Source organism: Amblyomma maculatum, chromosome 11, assembly GCF_055883805.1.
Source record: "Amblyomma maculatum isolate TAMU_Amacu chromosome 11, ASM5588380v1, whole genome shotgun sequence".
Taxonomy (NCBI): Eukaryota; Metazoa; Arthropoda; class Arachnida; order Ixodida; family Ixodidae; genus Amblyomma; species Amblyomma maculatum.
In genome coordinates, this window is record NC_139354.1 from 104,870,782 (window position 1) to 104,892,818 (window position 22,037).

The 22,037-nt window shown below is 43.9% G+C and overlaps 4 pseudogenes; all 4 read left to right on the plus strand.

Annotated features, from left to right (window-relative positions):
- LOC146174549 (uncharacterized) overlaps positions 1-22,037 on the plus strand; it is a 342,251-nt pseudogene that overhangs the window by 255,742 nt on the left and 64,472 nt on the right.
- Positions 1,014-1,596, plus strand: LOC146174557 (uncharacterized; annotated as a pseudogene).
- Positions 1,770-21,695, plus strand: LOC146174558 (uncharacterized; annotated as a pseudogene).
- LOC146174559 (uncharacterized) lies at positions 13,087-14,139 on the plus strand (annotated as a pseudogene).

The window sequence follows — 22,037 nt, forward strand, 5'->3', positions numbered from 1 at the left end:
ACTGACAATGACGTTTAAATCATGTCAAAAACGTAAAATACTAGCCGTAGATCTACCACATTCACGAAATACCGTCGCCACCAACCGCGGTCACTCTAGTAGGCGTTGCGTTCTGTAGTTGCGTTGCTCTGCTCAGCGCCTCCTTGCTCTTGTCTACACTTCGGAACGGCTACTTTTGGCTCTTAACGGCTCGCGCCGAGAAACGTCAATGCGCTCGTAGGCACTGAAAACCTGCATTTTTTAAATTGTACAGCAAAAAGTACGCTACGTAATCCAGATAACATATCATTTTATACACTTCTTACTTAGAGCGTTGTAGCCGATCGTCAGGAGACACGTCATTGGTCATTGATGTCGTCTGCTACACACTAGCAGACAGCAGATAGAAAAGTCTCGCACCCTACTATGCTGTGGCAAAATGATAATTTCTCTCTTCCATGATGCTTCCAATACCTCATAGCAGCAGCTAGCTCACTGTGGCTAGCACTTGAAAAAAAAACCAAATTTTTTGGTGTACGAAATTGGTGTAAAGATTGATACCATAAATGCAAACCGGCTGCCACCTATAAGCAGCAATGCACTGGCCAATCTAAACCTTGCGTTTCGTTTGTTAGAGGTTTCCTGCACAATATAGTAGGCTATCCAATGGGACCAGCAGGGCTACTGGTTTATATATATATATATATATATATATATATATATATATATATATATATATATATATATATATATATATATATATATATATATATATATATATATATATAATGTCTATGTATGTGCAGGTGTGTGTGTTTACATTTTTACATATGTGTCACTTATACAATGTTCTGCAACTTTATCGGAACCGTCTTGGAAAATTTTCCTGCCTCGACTGATGGGAGAATTTTCCATTTTTGCAGCTTCGCCTTAACTGTCGCTCATAAAACCATTGTTATAGCATAATTTAGGTTGAGCACCATGCAGTAACATATATTGTCATTCTTAATTACTTCATCTGTACGATTTTCAGAATGGTCTTCCACAAGGTTTAGCGCTGGAAACACAGCAAAAGGAACAAAGTATCCGGACGGCGCAACAATGACTGCATGGCGAGGCTGGACATCAAGATTAAAAAAGTGACAAAACCCACTAAGAGAAATGATGAATACCTGCGGAGAGACGTGCCCTTGGTTGCAGTCATTAAAATTGATTGCCGACACACACACAGTACGCAGTCAGCAGATGCCTGCGCCTTCTTCGTGGCACCCGCACTACGCGAGAAATATTCATCCAGTATTTTAGTGACGGGTTGTGTTGGTGAAGCACGCAGGCTTCATGAAAGCAAGCTGTGTATGGAAGGAAATGGACCGGTGTTGCTGGCCAATGGTGCATTGCATTAACCCTCTTGCAAGAACAGTACAACACTGGCACAGTGTCTGGAGGTCTGCATGCTTTGGCGGTGGAACCATCGACCCCCTATTGAAACTGGAGGAAAAAGCAGCCCTCTATGCAGCTGAAGGTATGAGAAAACTTCACAACACCATGGCTCAGTTTGAGATGCATGTCCATCCAAATAGTGTCTGTTCACTTTGCGAGAAATGTCTGCATAACTAACTTGCCACTGTAGCCAATGCTTGGGACAAATTTGGTGATAAATATAGAAGCTTGCATTTTGACAATAACTCAGCATGGTCAGTGCAGGTGTCCTTCAGTGTATGAAGCCAAGTTCAGAGATTCTTAGGGAATAGAATGCACCCTTAGTCTTCTCTCAGAAAGTAACAGTGTCCTCTCACCAGTTTCCAGGCACAGCTGTGACAGTGTGCCGGAGTGACACTGGTACCTGCTGGGCTGCTCTCGTAGTAACCCCCATCATGAAGAGGGCCCAGGCATTAGACTTTGCAAGAGACATTGTCTTCATAGACTCAACAGCTTCTTGTGACTCTACAAAGTGCAGTGTCACAGTGGTGCTGGTGGCAACAATGGCTGGTGCTGTTCCATTAGCAGTGCTCATTCATAACGAGCAGAGCACAGGATACCTGACTGCATTCAAGCTTCTGAGCGACACTCATCCTTTCTGCTTTGGAGGTCAGGGTGTAAGGAAAGAACTTGAAACTACAGCATTTCTGTGCATGCGTAATTGAATTTTGAAAAAGAAAAGTAACGTTCATGCATGCATTCTACCTCATTATTTACTCAACATAAAATATCCTTGGCCAACAAGAATTGCAAGAGTTTCGAGGCATTTTTTGAGATTCAGTTTTAGGCTATGACCTCATCCCTGAAAGCATTCCATAAACGAAATGTAATAGTGATGTTTCCCCACTGTTAAACAAAAAGATAGGACAGCAAGATGCACTTTGCAAAAATGCAATTGCCAGTACTGCATATCGTCAAGCTTGAGCGAACAAAAGAATGGAACAAACTGTTCAAGTTTAGCAACATGTTTGTGTCATGAAATGGAACAATGTTAGTTCCCCATAAAACTGCCATGGACAAATAAACATACTAGTCATACTAAAAATAAACATAATAGTCAGCACCTTGTGCGTCCTTTCCTTGTCCTTCGTCTTTTTGTGCCGTTCCTATAAATGAATCCTTACCAACTAACCCAATTAGCCATCCTAGTTTAACATACTATGTGACACTTGTTTAAAGCAGGCGTAAAATCTTGCGACGAACTATAAAGAAGACAGAAGCAGCTTTTTCAGCCCATAATATAAAAAGCAGAAGTGCTAAATAGTTCACTTCACTAAGCACACTGACTGTAAAGAATCTTTTTTTAAATGATAATCCAACCCTACAATTGAAGTTACAGATGGGTAGAAAAAAGAAATAAGCTTTCACAAAAGGAAACTGAACACAAGAATTCTGAGAAAAATGTGCACACAAGAGCTGTTAACAGAAAGATGATCGACCTGACGATCAACTTGGTGTTGTCTAGTTGCATGCACAATTAACAAGGAACATAAATTGGAAAGTTCTATTCCGCAGTGCCCTGTTACTACTGTGTGAAGTCTAGTCAGGAATACGATTTATAATTAGGCCAGCTAAAAAAAGATATAAAGTAATACATATCGGAAGTTATTTGATATGAATTCAGCAGACCTTTCTAGATCCAAGGCATATGGTAACTAGCGCTAAAGACAAGGACAGAAGAGAGACGGACATCATGAACACTAGACATCAACTTGGTTTTAATCCAGACAGATGTATTCAATATATAGGGAAACCATATACAAAAGTCACACCCTAAAGCGCATGTGCAACGGCACCTTCCGGTTAGAAAATTGTAATTCTTTGGATGATAAAGATAAGAATGACTTGCTTACGCACGACTGCCCTTCCTTGTAAATGACAAAGGCTTCCAGTATTTCACGCTCCTTCCGGTCTGAACGTGAAAAAATGACCCATGCCTGATTGTATATCGGAACACAATTACCCTCACAATATTTACAGTGTGCTGCCAAGTGTCCCAAGCCTGACACATGGAACGACAGAATGATACATATTAGAATGATACATCTGATACATATGTCACGGCCGCTCGATGGAAGCGCACTGGGTGCGGCCTGCTGCGTCGCGCCGCCGTCAATGGGCAAGCGCGTCCTTGGGGAGTTTACAGTTGCGCCCGCTATTTCTGCTGAGGGCGCCACTGTTCGGGGACACGTCGCCGCCGGCTCTGAGCGCGCGGTTTGCTTCCTTTCTGGGCGCGTTCGCCTCGCGTCTGCGTGGTAAACGCAAACTTTTTTTGTGTGCGCGTGTGCAACCACGTTAACGTTGAGACGGGATGCGCTTGTTTTTTAAGGCGAAGGTTATTCTAGGCTCATGAAGCGAAAATCTGTGCGCAAAAGCTGTGCCTTTAATATATATTATATTATAAGTGTAGAAGAAAGACAAGTAGAGATGGAGGACGGAGAAGTGTAGGCCCGTTCTGGATGCCCTCATTCAGCGGCTGCAGTAGTTCTGTTCTGTACTGTACATCTGCGTAACAACAGTTACAATATAGCCCGAGAGCAACCGAAATGACCGATGCAATGTCTTCGCTGCAACGGAACACCACATGCAGCATTACTGCAAGCAAATTTGGTAACAAAATGAAGCAAACACAGTGAGTTAGCCAGTATGTCAAATCAAGAGCGCAGCTGCTTTACCAAAGAATGTCTGAATGGCAACTTCACTCTCATTGACACAGGTAACTGGTTGTCTTTTGTGTGCCTCGGCAGCAGCAAGGTGTAGCATATAAATTGTACCTGAGGTAACGGACCTATATGTTTTTGGAAATAGCACTGTGCCTTCAGCCAAGAGTATTGGAAGATGCAACGAGGACTTGCGTATTAACAGTATTTTGGCAAAGGATGTCCCAATCCTTGTTGCACCAGACAGAGCCCAGTCTGCGGATACACTTGTTGAATTCCTTACATCATGCATGCAAGAGTGGCAGGTTGTATCTGGTTTTGGCATGAAAATGACTATCCTTTTGCCCACGTTGGCAGCAAGTAGTGCCTGCTTACGGGACAGTGACAGTGTTTTATGAAACAGTCATCGTACGTTTTTGTTTGTGTGTGTGTGCTGTTTTTTCTCTGCTTAACAAGGATGTTAAGAAATGTCAGGATAACCAAGTGTTAGCTACAGAGTGCTAGCTATCTATATTTACTTTCCTATGAGTGACTTCCTGTTCTTCTCCAATGTTAGAGGGCACAGATTTTGTGCGGTGAAGCATCAAAATAACTATCACCATCATTGATAATTTGTGGTGTGTGCGAACTACAGAGCAACTGCTTGAACACGAATGCGTCTGTGCGCATGTTGTGCAAACTGAATGCAGAACATGATGTGTTCATGTAATACATCAAAAAAGGTTGGCTGTTGTGGTGAAGTCTAGGAGCGAACGATGATGCGGTTCCTGCGTCCAAGCGGCATATGACGACTGATTATGGGGGGAGAGGTCAGCTGCCACCAGGTCCCGGATCCGCGTCTGCTTCAGCACTCGGCATTCGCACAGCAGGTGGTGGACGTGGTGGTGATAGTGTTCATGTTTGTTCTGTAACTGCAACCATAATAAACCTTTTCTTTAATTACCTCATCATGTCATTGTGGCAGTGGCTTAACTCCACCCCAAGTGAGTGAAAGAGAGAACACTTGTGTAGTTCTTTGCAGCCACGCAAGTTTCTTAACGGCTGGTGGTGGCCAAGGAAAAGTGCTATGTCACATGCGCAGGGTATTATTTAGCAATCAATTCCCTCCAATCACTTCATTTAAAATTTACTCGAGAAGAAACATTTATGCTTCATGCTCTTCTACATTGTGAAAAACGTAGGCTCAGCGAGAGATACTGCTGCCACTGGTATTCTGCCATCTTTTTTACGAGGGCGGCCCCTATACTGTGTATGCGCAACTCACAACATGCCATTGCCCTGCTGTGCTTCTCACAGTCTCTTAATAAAACATCATCGGAGCACATTTTTCGTAAGCAATACCATTACTGACTCACTGAGAAGGCAAAACCATGCTCCACAAAATTTGATTAAAGAACACCACAGCAGCCCGTTTGGAGCAGGGAAAGAAGTTTGGAGCAGAATAGAGCAAATGGAACAGCACTTTCACCCCTAGTGACAACACAACAAAAGACACCAATATCCCCATCATCACAGGGTGCTCTGATGCTGCACAGCAACTGTGAACAAAATGTGCAAGCATTTCTGAATTCTTTTCAAATGTGCTACAAAGATATTCAAAAAATCGTTTTTGCCATACAGCATCAGGCTAGGCTATTAAGTGAGAAAAAGTCATTAGGATAAACGTAACACTTGTAGCATTAACAGTCGGATATCAGTAATGTGCAATCTTGTTGTTGTTGTTGTGTTGTGTTTTATGGCGCATAAGCAACTCAGGCTATCATGCGCCAAGCACAAGGTATATTATGGTTTTTTTTAAAAGGAATGAAGTGTTAAGATATCATAGTTTGTTCAGGAAGGATGTTTCTTCTAAGAAACTAAAAACACATGAAATGTCTACAATTTCATTCTCTCCTAGGAGAAGTGATGGATGGAATGGTATCTGTTTGGTGTAAAATAGAGTGAAATGCTTTTTCCGTAGCTTTTCGAGTTTTTTACATGAAATTAAAATGTGGTTTATCGTCAGTCCATGTCCACAGTCTTCACATATGGGTTCATCTTCTTTTTTGAGAATGTAACTATGAGTAAGATGCGTGTGTCCTATTCGAAGGCGACATAATATTACCTCCATGAAGCGTTTCTGGTGACTGCATGACTTCCATTCTTCGACAACTGGTTTCACGACGTGTAGTTTGTTGTTTATTTCATTTTTCCATGAGGCTTGCCATTTTTCCCTGAGCTTTTTTTGTATGAATTTCAAAACATCTTTGCGTGGTACATTTACTTTTTCTATTTTTGCTTTTCGGGCAGCTGCTGCACATTCGTCAGCTGTCTCGTTACCTACGATTCCGACATGGCTAGGTACCCAGCAGAATTTAATTTTGTAACCTCGTGTTTCGGCTGATGTTATGCAATGTATTATTTTTCCCACTACAGGTTCTGTTGCATTTTTAGAGTGTAATGCTGTGATTAAGCTGAGGGAGTCAGTGTAGATTATACTCTTTTCAATATTGCATTTTATTATTTTTTCCACAGCTATGGATATGGCATAACTTTCTGCAGTGAACACTGATGCACAATTGGGCAACCTAACTGTTTTCTGGCGATTGTTTTCTACGACACCACTACCAATATATGAGGTAGTTTTAGAACCGTCGGTATAAAATGTATTGTGGTCTTTGTATTTTTCCTCTAATGTCAGGAATTCTTGTAATATGTGTTCGTGTGGAGTTTGTTGTTTGTCAAACTGTGTTAAAGGAAGGTCGCATACACAGGGAAATTTATACCAAGGGGGTAATGGATCAGGGCATTGTGCAATGTCGGGGAGTGTATCGAGTATTTTTATTTCTTCGCACATCTGTTCGAAGCGGAGGAGGAGGGGTCTGACTGCTTGCGGTTTGTTGTTGAACAGGGTTCTGGACGGGCACTTTGTTACTATGGGGTAGCAGAGGTGTGTTGGTAGCGAACGGATCTTAAGAATGTATGAACAAGTTAGCATGGTTCTTCTGTCCTCAAGAGATGGTTCGTTGGTTTCTACATACAGACTTCGCACAGGCGACGTCCTGTATGCCCCGGTCGAAAGACGCAGACCTAGGTTGTGGACTGGGTCTAGTCGTTTTAGGTATGAGGGTCTTGCGGAACCGTAGACTATGCAACCGTAGTCCAAGCTCGAACGTACAACTGAACGATAAATCTGCAGAAGGCATGTCCTGTCGGCTCCCCAGCGTTTACGTGACAGCACTTTGAGTATATTTAAAGATTTGGGAGGCTTTCTTTTTAAGGGTGTTTATGTGGGGGAGGAAAGTAAGCTTTCTGTCGAAAGTAATGCCTAGAAAATTATGTTCGTGTTTTACTGGGAGAGCAATGTCATTGAGGTAAACTGTAGGGTCCACTTGCAAACCTCGTCTAAGTGAGAATAAAACGGCTATTGATTTCTGTGCAGAGAACCTGAAACCATTTCTATCTGCCCATGTCGCTAGTTTATTCACTGTTAATTGAATTTGTCTCTCACACGTTGATACATTAGAGGATGTACATGCTATTTGTAGGTCATCGACATAGACTGAATGCATGATGGTCGTTGGGATTATTTTTACTATGGAGTTCATTTTTACTATAAACAGCGTGGTACTCAAGATGCACCCCTGAGGGACACCATTCTCCTGAGTGAAACGTTTTGACAGAGTAGCACCGAGACGAACTTGGAAAGAACGGTCGGACAAAAACTCTTTCAAGCATTTTAACATTCTGCCGCGGATGCCAAGGTCTCCCAGGTCACGTAGGATTCCATACCTCCACGTCGTGTCATAAGCTTTTTCTAAATCAAAAAATACGGCAAGGCAGTGTTGTCTGCGTATAAATGCTTCTCGTACCGTATTTTCCAAGCGCACAAGATGATCAGTTGTCGAACATCCTTTTCTAAATCCACATTGGCGTGTGTCGAGAAGTTTGCGAGATTCAAGTGTAAACATGAGCCTGATATTTAGAACACTTTCAAACGATTTAGCGATACAACTCGTTAGTGCTATGGGCCTATAACTGCTTGGGGATGTTGGTGGCTTTCCATGTTTCAGTAACGGAACAATAATGGCTTTCTTCCAGGCCTGCGGTATTTCTCCTGACATCCATACCTTGTTAAAAAATTTTAAGAGTGCTTCAACTGAGGATTCAGAAAGATGGGCTAGCATTTGATAGTGTATTTCATCTGGGCCTGGTGCTGTACGTTTGCCGGAAGAGAGAACTGTGTTTATTTCTTGTAGTGTAAGGGGACTGTTGTATGATTCGTGAACGCTGCCAGTAGTAGGTAATTTCTGTCTTTCTGCTTGGCTTTTATACTTTAAAAATGATTCTGAATAATGTGATGAGCTAGATACCATGAAAAAATGTTCACCTAAAATGTCCGCTTGCTCTTGAATGCTTGTCTGGGTATTTGGGTCTGTAAGGAGAGGAACTGTAAACGGGGAGTACTTGCCATTTAATTTATTTACTTGTGCCCACATATCCTTGGATGTTATATGACTGTTTATAGAAGAGATGTAATGCTGCCATGAAGCTTTTTCAGCAGTACGATGCACATAGCGGGCTTTAGCTCTAGCCTTTTTGAAAATTAGGAGATTTTCTTGTGTGGGGTACCTGCGAAATATACTCCACGCCTTATTTTGTTTTTTCTTTGCCTCCCTGCAGTCTTTTGTCCACCACACTTTACAGTTCTGTCTCACAACTCCAGATGATTGAGGGATGGCTTGGCGTGCGGCGGCTAAAATACAAGAGGTAAATCTTTCATTTAACTCGTCGACATTAAAATCTTCGGCAAATAGTTTTCTCAAGTCGGCTTTCTCTTTAAAAAGCTTCCAGTCTGCTAAATGCAGCTTCCAACATCTTGGTTTGGTTTGAATTATAGATGGTGATGATGTTAGACTGATTGTTGTAGGTAGGTGATCACTTCCATGCGGATTATCTAAGACATCCCATTTAAAATCGCTAAGAACCGATGATGAGCAGAAAGATAAATCAATAAAACTCAGTTTACCGGAGCTCGGGGAGCAGTAAGTGGGTTTTTTGGTGTTAAGTAAGCAGATATTATTGCACAGAATAAAGTCTTCTAAAATTTGGCCCCTCGTGTCAGTTTTTTCACTGCCCCAGAAAGAAGAGTGGGCGTTAAAATCGCCAACTACTACGCATGGATCTGGCAGTTGGCTGAAAAGGTCTTCGATATCATGGAGTGCTATTTTTAAGTGTGGCTCTATATAAATACTGCAAATTGTGATTGTTTTATACGTGATAAGTGTGGCAGCTACTGCTTCTAGCCGAGTTTTGAGCCTATGTTCACGAGATGCAATATTGTTTTTAACTATGATGGCAACACCGCCCGAGAGCCTGCATGCCTGCTCTCGATCACGGCGGAAGACTTTGTATTTTTTAAGAATATTCACATGTAGAGGACTCAGGTTTGTTTCCTGCAGACATAAGGCCACAGGTGAATATGTTGCTAAAATGTCTTTTATGTCGCTTAAGTTATTAAGCAGTCCCCTGCAATTCCAGTTTATTACAAAAGCCATCTTAAGCTATATGAGTAAAATAGAGACTACGTTGTTTTTGGCCCCGTGATTCGGGGCTTGTCCTTTTTTGCACGCTCTAAGGAGTCCCGCCGTCTTGACGGCACAGGACTACCCTGTGTTGTCGTGTCCATCGCGTCTTCAGACACGCTGGATGACCGCGGACAACACACCGGAACGCTTGAAGTAGGCCTCCCCGTGTGAGAAGAGGCCTTGGGCCCCGCAGACCTGGAAGGTCGCGAAGCCTGCTTTGGGGGTGGTGGAGCAGCGCCAGCTGCAGCCACCGTGGGCGCGGATGGCTCCACACCAGGGTCACTACCCGTGACCTGGGCGGGTGCCGAAGCACGCTGTGACGCTGCGCCCTGTTGCGTCACAACGGAGTAAGTTGGGCTTTGGACCAATGAAAGCCGCTTTCTCGCCTCTCCGAATGTAATGTTCTCAGTGACTTTTAAGGTTACAATTTCTTTTTCTTTCTTCCATGTTGGGCAGGATCTTGAGTATGCTGGGTGGTTGCCCTCACAGTTTACGCAAAGGTTTGGTTCAGTTTGGCAGTTGTCAGTGGCATGTTCATTTGAAGCACATTTTGCGCAGGTGAGTCGGCCTCGGCAGCTCTGGGAGCTGTGGCCATATCTCTGGCAGTTATAACAGCGACGTGGGTTAGGTATGTACAGTCTGAGTTGCAGCTTTGTGTATCCTACTTCAACGGAGTCTGGAAGGGTGCTCAGCGCAAATGTCAAGACGATGTGCTTAGTTTGGATCTCTTTGTTGTCTCGCCTGATCTTGATTCGGTAAACGTTGATGACATTTTGGTCCTTGAGTCCTTCGAGCAATTCTTCTTCGGTCAGAAACTTGAGGTCATTATCTGAAATGACCCCACGAACTGTATTGAGTGAGCGGTGTGGTGAGATTGTGACAGGGACATCACCGAATGATGTAACAGCTGCTAGCTTTTCGCACTGGTGGTTGTACAGCACTTCTAAGAGGAGGTCACCATTTGGTAGCTTTTTGACTTTGTAGCCTGGACCTATTGTGTCTGTGAGAGTCTTTGTCACAAGGAACGGTGAGACTTGACGGGCAGTTTTTTCTGCTTGTTCGGAGTGAATGACATGAAAGCGGGGGAAGCTGTTTACATTTTTAGTGAAAAACTTGTTCGTCACATCGGTGCGCCCTCTCTTGGCGGGAGGGCGATCAGTTGCGGAAAGGGAAGAAGCCATAAAATTTATTTTGTTGTTCGGTTATGGTACCAGCCACCCACCATGGAGTCCAACAAGGGGACGGGACAGGTGCCTAAAAAAAAGCCCTGCCCACGCCAGCTGTATACCTTAACTATAACCTAATATGGCTCAACTCAGGGTAGTCAGCCACACAAGGTTAACCCTCGCCGCCGGGAAGTAAGGAAAAAACCAAGAAGAGAGTAGAGGACAGGAGAGTTGTAGGATAGATGACAGGAAAGTGAAAGATGGAGAGGAGGACAGGAAAAGGCGACTGCCGATTTCCCCCGGGTGGGTCAGCCCGGAGGTGCCGTCTATGGGAAGCGTGGGCCAAAGTGGTGTGTTGCCTCCGCCGAGGGGCCTTAAAGGTCCAAACACTCGGCATCGGCTCAACCACCAGGATCCCCTTTTCCCCAGACACGACGATGCCACGCACGGCTAAGCGTGGGTGCTCGGGGTCCGTGGTGTCGCACAAAACACACAAACACCTGCTTTAACAGGTGCCCCCTGCGGGGAATGCGCAATCTGCCTCCCGCAAAACTGTAGGCGAAAGTAACCTTTCTCTGAGCATGAAGAGCTTTTCCCTCGAAAGGCGCCACTGCGATGTAGCTTTTCGAACTATAAGCTCTCTTCGTAAAGTTTTAAAAGCGAACATCGTTCTCGACTGCTACGGACCGCAGTAGTTCGGACGGATCACATTTTTTATAAGCCATCGGACTTTTGCCTGTTTACATATTACGGGCTAGCTTTCTAGCTTTAACCGCAACTACCAGCACCTCATGGGATCGCAGTATGGTAGAATAAACCGTGATCACCGGAATGCGGTGAAAAATTCGAGGCAGTAACACATAAAGCCAAACACACCTGAGCAGAATAATACAGCGGCGGTCATCACTGCCCATCTGCACTGGTAGCCGTTGTGCCAGCTTGCGTCACGGTTCGTCTTTGTGATTTAAATTAGTTCTCACAAACCTGCTGGACTTCAGACCAACCTTACCACACCATACACAACTAGATTACCACAAAAGGAGCGAGAGATACTTTTTACTTACCCAATAATCACCAGACTCGACCTTGTAGAGAAGACCGCTTAGTCTGTTCAAATTTACACAGACGCTTCGGAAGTAACGCCCTCAAATCACTCATACTGACAATGACGTTTAAATCATGTCAAAAACGCAAAATACTAGCCGTAGATCTACCACGTTCACGAAATACCGTCGCCACCAACCGCGGTCACTCTAGTAGGCGTTGCGTTCTGTGGTTGCGTTGCTCTGCTCAGCGCCTCCTTGCTCTTGTCTAGACTTCGGAACGGCTACTTTTGGCTCTTAACGGCTCGCGCCGAGAAACGTCAATGCGCTCGTAGGCACTGAAAACCTGCATTTTTTAAATTGTACAGCAAAAAGTACGCTACGTAATCCAGATAACATATCATTTTATACACTTCTTACTTAGAGCGTTGTAGCCGATCGTCAGGAGACACGTCATTGGTCATTGATGTCGTCTGCTACACACTAGCAGACAGCAGATAGAAAAGTCTCGCACCCTACTATGCTGTGGCAAAATGATAATTTCTCTCTTCCATGATGCTTCCAATGCCTCATAGCAGCAGCTAGCTCACTGTGGCTAGCACTTGAAAAAAAAACCAAATTTTTTGGTGTACGAAATTGGTGTAAAGATTGATACCATAAATGCAAACCGGCTGCCACCTATAAGCAGCAATGCACTGGCCAATCTAAACCTTGCGTTTCGTTTGTTAGAGGTTTCCTGCACAATATAGTAGGCTATCCAATGGGACCAGCAGGGCTACTGGTTTATATATTTATGTATGTATATATATATATATATATATATATATATATATATATATATATATATATATATATATATATATATATATATATATATATATATAATGTCTATGTATGTGCAGGTGTGTGTGTTTACATTTTTACATATGTGTCACTTATACAATGTTCTGCAACTTTATCGGAACCGTCTTGGAAAATTTTCCTGCCTCGACTGGTGGGAAAATTTTCCATTTTTGCAGCTTCGCCTTCACTGTCGCTCATAAAACCATTATCTTATAGCATAATTTAGGTTGAGCACCATGCAGTAACATATATTGTCATTCTTAATTACTTCATCTGTACGATTTTCAGAATGGTCTTGCACAGGGTTTGGCGCTGCCAACACAGCAAAAGGAACAAATTATCCGGACGGCGCAACAATGACTGCATGGCGAGGCTGGACATCAAGATTAAAAAAGTGACAAAACCCACTAAGAGATATGATGGATACCTGCGGAGAGACGTGCCCTTGGTTGCAGTCATTAAAATTGATTGCAGACACACACACAGTACGCAGTCAGCAGATGCTCTGCGCCTTCTTCGTGGCACCCGCACTACGCGAGAAACATTCATCCAGTATTTTAGTGACGGGATGTGTTGGTGAAGCACGCAGGCTTCGTGAAAGCAAGCTGTGTATGGAATAAAATGGACCGGTGTTGCTGGCCAATGGTGCATTGCATTAACCCTCTTGCAAGAACAGTACAACACTGGCACAGTGTCTGGAGGTCTGCATTCTTTGGCGGTGGAACCATCGACCCCCTATTGAAACTGGAGGAGAAAGCAGCCCTCTATGCAGCTGAAGGTATGAGAAAACTTGTCACAACACCATGGCTCAGTTTGAGATGCATGTGCATCCAAATAGTGTCTGTTCACTTTGTGAAAAGTGTCTGCATAACTGTAACTTGCCAATGTAGCCAATGCTTGGGGCAAATTTGGTGATAAATATAGAAGCTTGCATTTTGACAATAACTCAGCATGGTCAGTGCAGGTGTCCTTCAGTGTATGAAGCCAAGTTCAGAGATTCTTAGGGAATAGAATGCACCCTTAGTCTTCTCTCAGAAAGTAACAGTGTCCTCTCACCAGTTTCCAGGCACAGCTGTGACAGTGTGCCGGAGTGACACTGGTACCTGCTGGGCTGCTCTCGTAGTAACCCCCATCATGAAGAGGGCCCAGGCATTAGACTGCAAGAGACATTGTCTTCACAGACTCAACAGCTTCTTGTGACTCTACAAAGTGCAGTGTCACAGTGGTGCTGGTGGCAACAATGGCTGGTGCTGTTCCATTAGCAGTGCTCATTCATAACGAGCAGAGCACAGGATACCTGACTGCATTCAAGCTTCTGAGCGACACTCATCCTTTCTGCTTTGGAGGTCAGGGTGTAAGGAAAGAACTTGAAACTACAGCATTTCTGTGCATGCGTAATTGAATTTTGAAAAAGAAAAGTAACGTTCATGCATGCATTCTACCTCATTATTTACTCAACATAAAATATCATTGGCCAACAAGAATTGCAAGAGTTTCGAGGCATTTTTTGAGATTCAATTTTAGGCTACGACCTCATCCCTGAAAGCATTCCATAAACGAAATGTAATAGTGATGTTTCCCCACTGTTAAACAAAAAGTAGCACAGCAAGATGCACTTTGCAAAAATGCAATTGCCAGTACTGCATATCGTCAAGCTTGAGTGAACAAAAGAATGGAACAAACTGTTCAAGTTTAGTAACATGTTGTGTCATGAAATGGAACAATGTTAGTTCCCCATAAAACTGCCATGAACAAATAAACATACTAGTCATACTAAAAATAAACATAATAGTCAGCACCTTGTGAATCCTTTCCTTGTTCATCGTCTTTTTGTGCTGTTCCTATAAATGAATCCTTACCAATTAACCCAATTAGCCGTCCTAGTTTAACATACTATGTGACACTTGTCTAAAGCAGGCGTAAAATCTTGCGACGAACTATAAAGAAGACAGAAGCAGCTTTTTCAGCCCATAATATAAAAAGCAGAAGTGCTAAATAGTTCACTTCACTAGGCACACTGACTGTAAGATATCTTTTTTTAAATGATAATCCAACCCTACAATTGAAGTTACAGATGAGTAGAAAAAAGAAATAAGCTTTCACAAAAGAAAACTGAACACAAGAATTCTGAGAAAAATGTGCACACAAGAGCTGTTAACAGAAAGATGATCAACCTGACGATCAACTTGGTGTTGTTGTCTAGTTGCATACGCAATTAACAAGGAACATAAATTGGAAAGTTCTATTCCGCAGTGCCCTGTTACTACTCTGTGAAGTCTAGTCAGGAAGTACGATTTATAATTAGGCCAGCTAAAAAAAGATATAAAGTAATACATATCGGAAGTTATTTGATATGAATTCAGCAGACCTTTCTAGATCCAAGGCATATGGTAACTAGCGCTAAAGACAAGGACAGAAGAGAGACGGACATCATGAACACTAGACATCAACTTGGTTTTAATCCAGACAGATGTATTCAATATATAGGGAAACCATGTACAAAAAATCACACCCTAAAGCGCATGTGTAATGGCACCTTCTGGTTCGAAAAATGTAATTCTTTGGATGATAAAGATAAGAATGACTTGCTTACGCACGACTGCCCTTCCTTGTAAATGACAAAGGCTTCCAGTATTTCACGCTCCTTCCGGTCTGAACTTGAAAAAATGACCCATTCCTGATTGTATATCGGAGCACAATTATCCTCACAATGTTTACAGTGTGCTGCCAAGTGTCCCGAGCCTGACACATGGAACGACAGAATGATACATATTAGAATTTTACATCTGATACATATGTCACGGCCGCTCGATGGAAGCGCACTGGGTGCGGCCTGCTGCGTCGCGCCGCCGTCAATGGGCAAGCGCGTCCTTGGGGAGTTTACAGTTGCGCCCGCTATTTCTGCTGAGGGCGCCACTGTTCGGGGACACGTCGCCGCCGGGGTCGCCGGCTCTGAGCGCGCGGTTTGCTTCCTTTCTGGGCGCGTTCGCCTCGCGTCTGCGTGATAAACGCAAACTTTTTTTGTGTGCGCGTGTGCAACCACGTTAAAGTTGAGACGGGATGCGCTTGTTTTTTAAGGCGAAGGTTATTCTAGGCTCATGGAGCGAAAATCTGTGCGCAAAAGCTGTGCCTTTAATCTGTGGATCGCATCTGTGCACTGGTGTGTCAGTCGCAAAAGCGGACGTCCAAGTAGGGAGATTAGGAATGAAAATGATTGATAGTGATAGGTAATAAAAGTTATAGACATTGATAGAGATAATGACTAATGCTAATAACTAATAATGGTTAATAATGATTAAAATGATTTGTAATGACCAGTATATCAACTATGACATGTAATGACCGCAACTGATTCGAAATGAGTAAAAGTGCTTAGCAATGTGTGGTAATGACTATAATAGCTAGGCATTACTCATCATTACGGTTAATGACAACGAAATGATCAATATGTGAAATGACATGTAATGACCATTGCTGATTCTAAATGAGTAACCTGCTTAGTTATGAGTGATAAGGGCTACAATCTTCCGGACAATAAAAGTTTTTACCACCACCAAGGGCTACAATGACTACACAGGCAGACTCATCATGACTGAGAAACGACCAATATATCAAACGACGACTTGAAATGACAAACTGCGGCAAACGATGAGAGGCAAATGATAGGAGAAGGGTAGGCTTTTCCTGCGCTTAAGAGACTTCTATGAGACCCTCTAATTTTATCTGCTGAGCTCGCTTCAGGCAGACAGCAGCGAGGAGTGGAAATGCACTCGCTTCCTTTGAAATGAAAGCGGCGTTGCGGTTAAAAAGTCCAGATGCTGAAGCGTAATGCCCTATCAGCTGCCATTGAATTTGCTACAAGGGACAGCAGATTGGACTTGTTGGTGATTAATTATAGGTTAACCGTGCGAACAACGCGACGGGAACACAGGAGAAGAAGACGGCATAACCGCGCTAGTTGTGTCGTCCTCTTTTCCTGTGTTCCCGTCACGTTGTTTAACCTATTTAGTTACCAGGGAGCTGGCCAGTGAACTAGGATCTTTAACTATGCGTTGGGAAGCAGATGAACACGATGAGTTAGCACCAGAAGCTTTTCTTGCAGGTTATATTGCGAGGACATATCAGAAAAAGCTCCGAAGGTTTTTTTATATATAAGCATGCAATTTGTTCTAAATCTTGCCGCGCTAGTCTGAGTGGCCTTGCAAGTAAGGGAGCCTGTGCATACAACATTTGTTTATACTGTTGAGACTGTTTGAGCCGATGCGATAAAACGAAAAGCCACGTTCCACAGAAAATCCGGCGCCCGCTCTGTCGGCGGACAGTTGAAAAAATAACCTCTGTGGTAAGAGGCATCCCACCTAGTGTACATACCTATATGTATTATAATAATAAATGTTTTCACCACCACCACCACCACTTTAGTTGGTGATATGGCCAGATACCTTTGGCGCAATGAGAACACATGACATGTTCAATGTGGCAGGAGCTGCCAAACCAGAGAGAGTCAATAAGATGTAAGGGTGAAATGGGAATTATTAAAAGCGGGAGGACCCTTAGATCCCAAGTCAGGCACACTATACTCCTATAGGGCACGTTCGTACGGCTGCGGTAAAGAGGGGCTTTATATAGCTATCTGTAGGGTGCTATTTCACATATTGGGGTGGCTTAAGGCTGCATTCTAATGATATGAGACAGAGGCAGCAGTTACGGGATACGGTGAATAAGCAGGTAGCAAAGTGCGGGCACTCTAACGAGGCTCCTCAAGGAGACTTAAGAACCCCAAGATTTGTTTATCACTACCAGATTGTTGCTTAATTTATGCGATATTTGGTAACGATTTTGAGGCGATATGTCAGTCGTGCAAGAGCCTGTTGCAGGAAATATGAGTCAACTTGACCAGTTACAGGTTAATGAAAACCAAGGACAATGGAGGCTTGATATACCCCGCAAAGGAAGTAATCAAGCTTTGTCAGCTTACGCGCACCTTCATTAACAGGATGACGAAGTCTGAAGAGGTCCGGTGAAGTAGCAAGCTGTGTAAACTTTTGGTTTCATCATTGTTTTCTCACTGTATACAGTACCTGCAGCTAATCTATAAAAACAATGATCGTACCCATGCTAAGGCGCTATGCAAGATATCCCCCACTGATAGCGAGCTGGGCTGGAAATGTCAACTCAACAGTGGAGCGATGTGTATGGCTATGGCATAAACCTCTCTCAAGAAAGGTTTTCCGTCTGCGATCGGTAATTTTCTTCCTTTTTTTGTGTGGCCATTAAATAAGCGTACTTGGCTGCTTGTGGAATCTCGGCTGCAGTTGCGCTCTGACGCGTCAACATTCTTGTGATCACAGCTAATAGTTTCACAACAGCAACACTCGATGAACGTTCTTCCATTGAAAATTACGAACCAGCAAAATTGTATGGGTTTGCGAGCAGCCAATAAAAATATTATTAAAAACTTTCGGCGCATATATGTAGCACCTTGAGGCAGACCGGCTCTATCAAGCGCGCTTACTTTGTCCGGTCATGCAAAATGCGGGAAGCCATGACGTATAGCGTTCTGGCGTACAAAGTTTAAGGTCTCCAACTGAGTCGAAGATCCCAGGTTATCATCTAGATTTAACCTAATAAACATCTTTATATTTGCACCTTAAAATTTGTCACAATGAGATAGAAAGGTTGGTTACATGTCGCATTTTCACAGAGGTTGCTCATAGTAGGACATTTTTTATTGGATAGCGCTGGCAGCTTAGAACAGGTTGACATCAATTTGTGTATAAAAGCTGTATGCAGGAATAAGTAAATGGTATTAAAATGACACACGGAATTCGCGACACAGTCAAGTGGTTATGCATTAGGCTACCATGGCAGATGAACACCTTCGAATTGTTTACAGCCGAATCACATTTTAATGTGACGAACAACTGGATCCGATGCAACATCACGGTAATGCGAGCTCTCCTTTCCAGTGGCCTTCAACCACCGTGACTAAGTTTTTCGGGGTACACTCCAGTGTACATCCTTGCTGAGCAAGCGCTAAGTGCTGACATGGTCACACTAGACATGACAGTATATACTAATTCTTGTTGCCAAATTGTGTGAAGCGGAGCTCTTATATCCTTAAAATAAAGCGCTTCTACCACGCCTACGCCTCCCTCAAAGCGCAGCCAGGCGCAGCACTCCGCGCGCGGCTATCCCCGAACGGTGGTGCCGCGGCGGTGGCGACTGGAAGTAGGCGCCTCCCGCCGGTTTCGGGCGATGTAGCAGGCCGCTCCTAGTGCGCTTCCATCGAGCGGCCGTCCATATGTATTGTTCATACATAGATACAATGATATATATTCTAAGGAAGACAGTCAATGTGCTTATCTAAACAAGAGCATCCTGCACAAGCTGCTTGATAAATCAGAATGAACATGCCTATTCCACCCAAAGTTACTATTAAGTTCAGTCCAGAGTATTCGTCTATCGGTTATTTAATGCTGACAGCACAAAACTGCCTTTGCTATGTGAGAAAAGTTTGTTGGTAAACACAGTTGTCTGAAAGTTGGCAGATATCTGCTAGGATTCATGCTATGTGAAGATGTTTAGCAACAGCTCATCTCAGGCATTCTTTCCTTCTAAATAAAAGGCATAACCATTTATGTAAAGTCCGATTTAAAGATGAATGTCTGCTATAATATCAGCAGTACACAAAAAACAAGTTCGAGCATGAACTCCAAGGGACACCAATAAAGTCTATCTATTCTTCTTGGCATGACAGGCTTATGCTACTGTTTTTCGTGCAGGCACCCAGTGTGTTCATGACTGACAACTCCAGTGCAGAGAAGGCTGCATTGCGGGAAGCATGGCCTTCGGCTAAGCAGCTCCTGTGCCATTTTCATGTGGCACAGGCCGAGTGACGCTGGCTGATGGCTTCTCACAACAATGTTGACAAGACCAATGGACGTCAACTTATGTCAGCAATCCAGGAGGCAAGTTTTATCCAAATGCAGTGTCTTTTTCAAAGTGGCAATTTGCATGAAATTCTAAACAGAGCATAAACAGGCAAATATGTAGGCGCTGCTGCATTTGTCTGAACGATTTCGAACTCCGATTTCAGGTCATGTATGCTGATACGGAGGAGAAGCTGGAAGCTGCAAAAAACAGGCTTCGGTCACAACCATACCAGGGCTTCGTTGAGCGGGTGGAGGCCTTCCTCAAACGAGAAGAGGAGTGAGTGCTCCTGTTCCGGGCCAGTATTATCACACGTGGACACAATACAAACAATTTCTCCGAGACCACTATCCGTGTTCGCAAAGACATTGTGCTGAACAGGGCAGAGGCTTTTAATGCTGTAGCACTAGTGGATGCAGTGGCTGTGGTGTGGGAGAAGTACTTTGAGAGCCGCATCCTCCGCCATGCCAACAGCCGTGTTGCCAATCATCAGCTTGTGTATAAACAACTGCTTTCCAGGATGCCGTCAGGCGCTGCCGAAGCCATAAAATCGATTGGCCACAACCTTTATGCTCTGCCCAGTGCCACACACCAAGGTATAGTGTATGAGGTGTCCGCAGACTTTGGAGTGTGCAGCTGGGAAACAAGGCGCCTTTTGCAAGCACCAGGCGCTAGTGCATGAGACTTTTGGAGGACTATTTCCAAATGCTCCCGCGCTGGACACAGATGACAGGTACCATTTGGGAAAGCTGGCCCTGGGTGACAAGTGCCCACCTCGAGAGTTCTTCATGCCTTTCCTTGAAGGACAGGAGCACCCAGAAGAACCCGTTGAGGAAATCTGCAACTATGAAGGCCCACTGGCTTCTGAAGCAAGTGGGTTGCATGAAGACCCTCAGGCTTCTACATCAAGACTGTCGCCACCTGATGTGAAAGATGCAGATGAGCCCGAACTTGCCCAGGTACATATTTCCCATAGCTCTTCCTCCTCATAGTTCCTTCCTTCCTCACCAAACAAATCTTTTAGCTGGTTGCTCTTAGCATACCCATAGGAAGAGAACATATGCACAAGCACAATGCTGAGGATTTTCTGCTATACAATTAAAGCCTCAATGATCTGAGTTGCACCTTCAAGTCGGCAGCATTCCAATCATATGAAAGAAAGTACCAAGCAAGGAACAATGTATTACCTAGTTTTGCCTCTAAGTGTTTGCTGACAAAATATCTATCTCAAGCGAGTTTAGTTTCGACAGTCTGTTCTATGACCAGACCTTCTGTTGCATCAGCATAACAGATATATTAAGAGATATATTAAGCCAGACACTACACATTGAGTAAGAGATATTTGTTGCCAGAGTGAAGTTTAATTTCCAACAAATGAATATCAGTATCTCTATGCTGCTAATTTATCCGTGATCACAACATCATGACAGTAATGCATGCCACAGTCATAGGTGAGCACTCGTAGCAATTGCAGAGAAGTGTGCACGCTAATACGAAAAAAGCAATAAGCAAATCCCATAGCCTACCCTGCAAATATGAACCTTCATCACATGATGGCTATAGAGCTGTGGGCATTCAGGTTTAGATGTGGCCGAATCTAGCCAACCAGTTTTAAAAACATCTTTTACGCAGGCTGAAGAAGAGGTGTACCAGAGCTTGGAGTCTCAGCTGCGGCGTCTGCATGCTATAAATGTGCACAATCCAGCGTATCTGGAAATCATAAGGAACCTTGGGCATGAGCTGAGCCATGTGCACAATGGAAGTGATGCCACAGGGCTCATGATGGCCTTCAAAACAACGGCAGCAGCACGAAGGCGCCGAGGGTGTCAAATCCGTGTTCAACCCACAAGCATTGCAAGACGCCGACCGGGTCGGACAAAAAGGTCAAAGAGAGTGCCAGCTGGATGCCCGCCAAGCCAACCGGCTTCCAAAAGGCCAAGGAAAAGACACCTCTCTCTTCAGAGCAGTGTGCGAGACAACGTTCCAGGAGCAAAACTGCACTGAGGATGTCAGCATCAGATAGTCACCTGAACAACTATATTTTGCAGGTTACAGCAAGGTTTTACTGGTCTCAACTATGCTTCCAAGCTGCTGTTATTTTGTTGCGATCAAAAGCAGTGCACTCTTGGATACAGCATAACTTGGGGCCGCTCTCGGGGGGGGGGGGGGGGGGAGAAGAGATTTTAACTTTCTGCAGTACCGCTCAGCCAGCGCTCGTGAGTGAGAGCCACTCGTATTGGGCGGTGAGGGTTGCTTCGATCAATTCGCTCTTGGTGTTGGAGATTCCGAGAGCCATGAGCTTATGAGTAGCTGTGGATTTGGGAAGACCCAGGGCCGTCTTGTACGCTTTTCTAAGTGACGCCGCTA